Below are 6,826 nucleotides of genomic sequence, written 5' to 3' on the forward strand. Positions count from 1 at the left end.
CAGTTCCCACCACACCCTCTGCCCTTACCCCACTCCCACTGTCCTCATCCATAGGTGTATGATTTTTGTCCAGTCTCTTCCCGCACCCCCACACCCCTTTCCCCCCAAGGATTGTCAGTCCACTCCATTTCTATGCCCCTGATTCTATTATATTCACCAGTTTATTCTGTTCATCATTTTTTTTTATTCACTTGATTTTTAGTTTCACTTGTTGATAGATATGTATTTGTTCATAATTTTTATCTTTACCTTTTTCTTCTTCTTTCTCTTAAAGAATACCTTTCAGCATTTCATATAATATTGGTTTGGCGGTGATGAACTCCTTTAGCTTTTTTTTTTATCTGTGAAGCTCTTTATCTGCCCTTCAATTCTAAATGGTAGCTTTGCTGGGTAATCTTGGCTGTAGGTTCTTGCTATTCATCACTTTGAATATTTCTTGCCACTCCCGATTGGCCTGCATAGTTTCTGTTGAGAAATCAGCTGACAGTCGTATGGGTGCTCCCTTGTAGGTAACTGTTTTTCTTTTGCTGCTTTTAATATTCTCTGTCTTTTGCTCTTGGCATTTTAATTATGATGTGTCTTGGTGTGGTCCTCTTTGGATTCCTTTTGTTTGGGGTTCTCTGTGCACTTCCTGGACTTGTAAGTCTATTTCTTTCACCAGGTGAGGGAAGTTTTTGGTCATTATTTCTTCAAATAGGTTTTCAGTATCTTGCTCTCTCTCTTCGTCTGGCACCCCCTTAATTCTGATGTTGGTACGCTTGAAGTTGTCCTAGAGGCTCCTTACAATCTGACTTGATTCTTGTGATCCCCTAGTCTGCTGTTAGGTCTCTGTATAATATTTTTTATTTCAGTCCGTATATGCTTAATTTCTAGTTGGTCCTTTTTCATATCCTCGAGGGTCTTGCTAAATTTATTGGCCTTTTCTAGAAAATTCATGAAAAACCTTATAACCATGGTTTTGAACTCTATATCCAGTTGTTTGCTTTCCTCCATTTCTTTCATTTGTGATCTGTTTCTTTGTCTCTGCATTTTGGCTGCTTCCCTGAGTTGATAGAGTGGCTTTGTGTGCTAGGTGTCCTATAGAGCACAGTGGCTCAGCCTCCCCAGTTACCTGAGGTGGACACTCTTGGTGCAACCCTTTGTGGGCTGTGTGCACAGTCTTGTTGTAGTTAAGCCTTGATTGTTGTTGGTATTACTGGGAGGAATTGACCTCCAGGCCAATTGGCTGTGAGGATCAGCTGTGTCTACGCTGGGAAACTTCTGTGCTGGAGACACCCTTATGAGACAAGACTTGCAGAAGCCTCTGTGCTCAGCTTGGATGGGGCAGAGTCTCAGGGTGGAGCAGACAGCATTAGTTTCCCGTCAGCCCTGCCCTATGAGGCCCCTGGGTCTCAGTGTCCCTCGGTAATTGTTGCAAGCACCTCTGAGAGAAAGCCGCCCTTGAGTTCCGTCCACTGCCAGACAGTCCAGTTTCTCCCCAAATTAGTCTGGGTCTCCAGAGTCTCGCCTGGAACTGGAGTTTAGCGCAGTCAGGAGCTTTTGTCTCCCTCCTGCTTGAGAAAGCCAGCCGCGTACTCAGTTGTCCGCCCGCTTCACACGTGCGCCTCAGTACCTCTGCCTTCCACAGTTCCTCCAAGTCTCAGTGTGCTTTTCTCTTTCCTGACAGTCCAGTTTCACCCCGTATGAGTCTGGGTCCCCAGAGTCTCGCCCGGAACTGGAGTTCAGCGCAGTCGGGAGCTTTGGTCTCCCTCCCGCTTGAGAAAGCTAGCCGCATACTCAGTTGCCAGTCCTCTCCACATACGCATCTCAGTACCTCTGCCTCCTGCAGCTCCTCTGAGTCTCAATGTGCTTTTCTCTTTCCTTCTAGTTGTAGAAATTCCACTCAGCCAGCCTTCCTGTGGTTATGGATGATGTCCATTTTGTCTTTTTGTTTTAGTTTTGAAATTGTTGTACGAGGCAGAAGTTTAAGTGTTTACCTATGTCGCCATCTTGGTTTCTCTCAGTAATCTTTTTTCTTAATATATTCTTTTCCCTCAACACTCTTGGTTTGATGAGGTACCTTACTATTTAAAACCAGTAATATTAACCTTTTGCACTTGGATGTCGAGTGTGACTCAACACGGTTAGCGTTAGAATAAAGGAATCAAGAAAAAGCAAGCGAGTGCAAAGGGTTAAAGTCACTTGTATTGGAACATAATAAAGGTGGGAAATTCAGTTAGTATTTAAATAAATATGCCAAAAGAGATATGTCTGGTGAAATAATAGGATTTTCTTTCATATCATTTCTTAAAAATCTATGGTCTTCATAAAGCAAGGCCATTCTTATGGAAGGAGAATTCTTTAGACCAACTATTTTCAACCTTTTCTATCTCCTGGCACACAAACTAATTACTAAAATTCTGTGACACACCAAAATGTACATATTTTGCCAAAATATACATATATGTGATTAAAAAAAGCCATATTTTTTATTCACTCACACTGAGCAGCTTTTCTAATGCTTGCAGTTGTCTTTTTTTTTTTTTTAACTAAAGGAAAAGAGGTCAGGATCCCTAATAGGTATTATAGATTAAAAAAAAATTTTGTGGCATGCTAGTTGAAAATCGCTGCTTTTGACTGATTCCCCAGAGTTCACTGCGTTGCCACTTTGGAGAATTTGAAAATACTGGAAACTGAAAAAGGAAAATAGAAAGTAATTCTGAAGGAATATATTTTAGGAGCTCAATGAACAATTATGAAACCCATAAAATACTGACAATTACAAAGTAAAGTGATGTGTCATTTCACTTTATATATGGAAAGGGCCACTGAGGAGATATACACTGAGTGGCCAGATTATTATGATCTCTGAACGCATGATAATCTAGCCACTCAGTGTATATCCTATATAATAAAAGGCTAATATGCAAATTGTTCCCTCAACCAGGAGTTTAACCAGCAGGCAGGCCAGCCAACCGCCCATGTCCCCTCTCCCTGGCCAGGGTGGCTGGACCCCACCCATGCACAAATTCATGCACTGGGCCTCTAAAATATATATATATATCCTATATAATAAAAGATTAATATGCAAATTGACCATACCTCCACTACACCCACAAGCCACGCCCACCAGCCAATCAGGAGTGAAGATGCAAATAAACCCAACCAAGATGGCTGCAGCCACAGAGAGCAGGAGGGAGGCTTGGTTTTCCCCGACAATGGAGGAAGCCAAGCTTTCCGCCTGCTCTTGCCGGCCTAGGCCTCCACTCAAGGCAACAAAGTTTTAATTATAGAAGATAAATAAATCCAAACAGAAATGGCGGCAGCCACGGAGCTGGAAAGAGCAGAAGGCTAGGGTTGCCTCCGGCGATGGAGGAAGCCAAGCTTCTGAAGCCCTGGCTTGCCTTGTCCTCCACTCCAGGCTACAAAGTTTCAATTATAGAAGATACATAAGTCCCAACAGAAATGGCTGCCACCACGGAGCAAGCAGGAGTCTTGGCTCTGCTCCAGACTACAAACTTTCAATTGTAGAAGATAAATAAATCCCAGATACCAGGGCCTCCTGGTATCACCGGGGGGGCATGGCCAGCCTGCAAACCACCACAGGCCCCTCGCCCAGGCCACCCCACACCCTAAGGGAACCCCCACCCTGATCCGGGACACCCTTCAGGGCAAACCAGCTGACCCCCATTCATGCACCAGTCCTCTATCCTATCCAATGAAAGAGTAATATACAGATTGACCATAACTCCAACACACAAGATGGCTGCCCCCATGTGGTCAAAGATCCTGCCCCCATGTGGACACAAGTTGGCCACCACAAGATGGCCAGCAGGGGAGGGCAGTTGGGAGGGACCAGGCCTGCAAGGGAGGGCAGTTGGGGGCGATCATGACAGTAGGAAAGGGCAGTTAGGGGTGACCAGGCTGGCAGAGGAGGAAAGTTGGGGGTGACCAGGCCTGCAGGGAAGGGCAGTTGGGGATGACCCAGGCCTGCAGTGGAGAGCAGTGGGCGGGGGGGGGGGGGGAGGGGGACCAGGCCTGCATGGGAGGGCAGTTAGGGGTGACCAGGCCTGCAGGGGATGGCAGTTAGGGGCAAACAGGCTGGCAGGGGAGCAGTTAGGCATCAATCAGGCTGGCAGTGGAGTGGTTAGGGGGTGATCAGGCTGGCAGGCAGAAGCAGTTAGGGGCAATCAGGCAGAGGCAGGCAAGCGGTTAGGAGCCAGCAGTCCTGGATTGTGAGAGGGATGTCCCAGATTGGAGAGGGTGCAGGCTCTGCTGAGGGACACACCCCCTCCATGCACGAATTTCATGCACTGGGCCTCTAGTATACACACACACACACACACACACACACACACACACACACACTGAGTGGCCAGATTATTATGCGTTCAGAGATCATAGTAATCTGGCTACTCAGTGTAGGTAAAAGGCAAGAGTTGTCCATAGAGCACTGAGAACATGTACAGACAGCAGTTGTAAAAAAGAAAAAAGAATGGCAGTGATTAGAATTAATGACAGGGATTACAATTAATGACAGTATTCATTAAACTGATCTCAATTAGCATAGAGATGTTTATCTGTTTTCCTAGCATCCTGTCAGGCACAGAGAGTAGGCACTTAGGAAAGCTGAAGAAAGTAACTCGTGACAGAATGAAAAGATAATAATGTTAGTGAAGAGAGTAGGTTAAATCTCAGCACTGCCATTTGTTAGTCATGTGACTTTGGGCTACTTCAACTTTTGTGTGTCTCAGTGTCCTCATTTGTAAAATGGGAATGTTTTCCCATTTGACCTTTAGAATTGAGCAATCAATTGGTTTGAAAACAAGCAGCTAACTTGGTACTAGTTTTGTATTGACATTCCCTCCACTTGCCTCATTTCCCTTGTTTCTCATTCTTTGTTTTTGACATAGCCTGACTGAATAACAAACTAACAGTAAAATGCTTTGTTTCAGGCTCTGCTTTTTGAAGACCCATGAGGTGAGATTTTTAAAATACACACTTTCTAAATTACCAGAATGAATATTCATAAAATAAAATATGAAAATCATAGATCATTTAGTGAAACATTTTTAAAAGCAATACAAACAATCCTATATCATAAAGAGTTAATATGCTAATTAGACCAGATGGTGGAATGACCTTCCAGAATGACCAGTGGTCAGGGCCATGAGGCAGCTGGGGCTGTGATGGGCTGAGGCAGCCAGGGCTGGAAGGGCTGAGCTCCTTGCATGACTTTTGTGCATCGGGCCTCTAGTGCTAACATAAAACACAATGACTGCACAAGGCCAAATCTCTCCTATCAGCAAGTACAAATGTTCTAAAATCACTAAAATTGGATTTTAAATACCCAAAGCCTAAACATATGCTGTTTTTAAATAAAGTTACTCAGCAATCCTATCTAATAATAGACAAATATGCAAATTGACCATACCTCCGACACACCCACAAGCCACGTCCACCATCCAATCAGAGCGAGTATGCAAATTAACCCAAACCAAGATGGCTACAGCCACAGAGAGCAAGGTTTCTTAGGTAACAGAGGAAGCCAAGCTTTCTGCCAGCCGTTGCAGGCCTAAGCCTCCACTCAAGCTACAAAGTTGCTGTCCACCAAAATTCAATTTTCCTTTCCATAGACTATAGTGTAGTACTGAAATATGATTTCTACTTAAGAATTTTATCAGCCCCTTTCAGTTAGACTATTTCTTAATCATGGAATATGATTGGAATTGATGCTTGCCATTTGGAAGCCAAGACTTTCAGCAGAGGTACTCTCATTGTGAAAGCAGAAGGTGCTCCCAAAGATTCTAATCCCTGTGATGTTATATAATAAGAGAGTATTAAATTGCTAATTATCTGACCTTAAGATAAGACTATCTTGGATAACCTAGAAAACATCCAGGCCCAATGTAATCACAGGAAGAGGTGGGCAGAGGAGTCAGTGTCAGAGTACTGTGTTCTGAGAAAGAATCCACCGGCTGTTGTTGGCATTAAAGATAGAAGGGAGCCGTGAGCCAACGAGTGTGGGTAACCTCTAGAAGTTGGAAAAAGCAAAGAAAACATATTTTCCCCCGTGGCCTCCAAAAGGAATTACAGCAGCTATAGGAAATTAATACTTTCTTCCACTCTCCTTTTCTTTTGCCAGCAGGATGCAGTTGGTGAAACAGTAGGTGATGGTTGAGTCACAAGATGGAAGGATCCCAGCCCTCTGGATCACCAATAAAGCAAAGTCATCTGCTGACTTGAAACACACACTTCGAACTCTTAGGTGATGTATAAACTTCTATTGTATTTGAAAGATGACACTTGTTACCAATGTATATCCCATCCCAAAGAGCAGAACTCTTTATTCCTCAATTTTCTTATTTTTTTAAAAGAGAATAACAATAGTAGCTACCTCAAATAGTTATTGTGACAATTAAAAGTTAATATATCTAGCCCATCTGGCATGGCTCAGTGGTTGAACATCAACCTATGAACCAGGAGGTCTTGGTTCGATTCCTGATAAGGGCATATGCCTGGGTTATAGGCTCAATTTCCAGTGTGGGGTGTGCAGGAAGCAGCCGATCAGTGATTCTCTCTCATCATTGATGTTTCAATCTCTCTCTCTCCATTCCTCTCTGAAATTAATAAAAGTATATATTTTAAAAGTTATTCTATTTAAAGTATTTGGGATGATTCCTGACATACAGTAAGTGCAATATAAATATTAAGATTACAAACACAAATGAACATATGTACAAACACACACAATTTATAGTATCTCTTTTAAATATCAAGCAAACATTCTAAATGATAAAGTGGCTAATTGTAGATATAATCCAGCAGTACACTGATAGAATAATAA

The sequence above is a fragment of the Eptesicus fuscus genome, chromosome 2, assembly GCF_027574615.1.
Source record: "Eptesicus fuscus isolate TK198812 chromosome 2, DD_ASM_mEF_20220401, whole genome shotgun sequence".
In the NCBI taxonomy this organism is placed as follows: domain Eukaryota; kingdom Metazoa; phylum Chordata; class Mammalia; order Chiroptera; family Vespertilionidae; genus Eptesicus; species Eptesicus fuscus.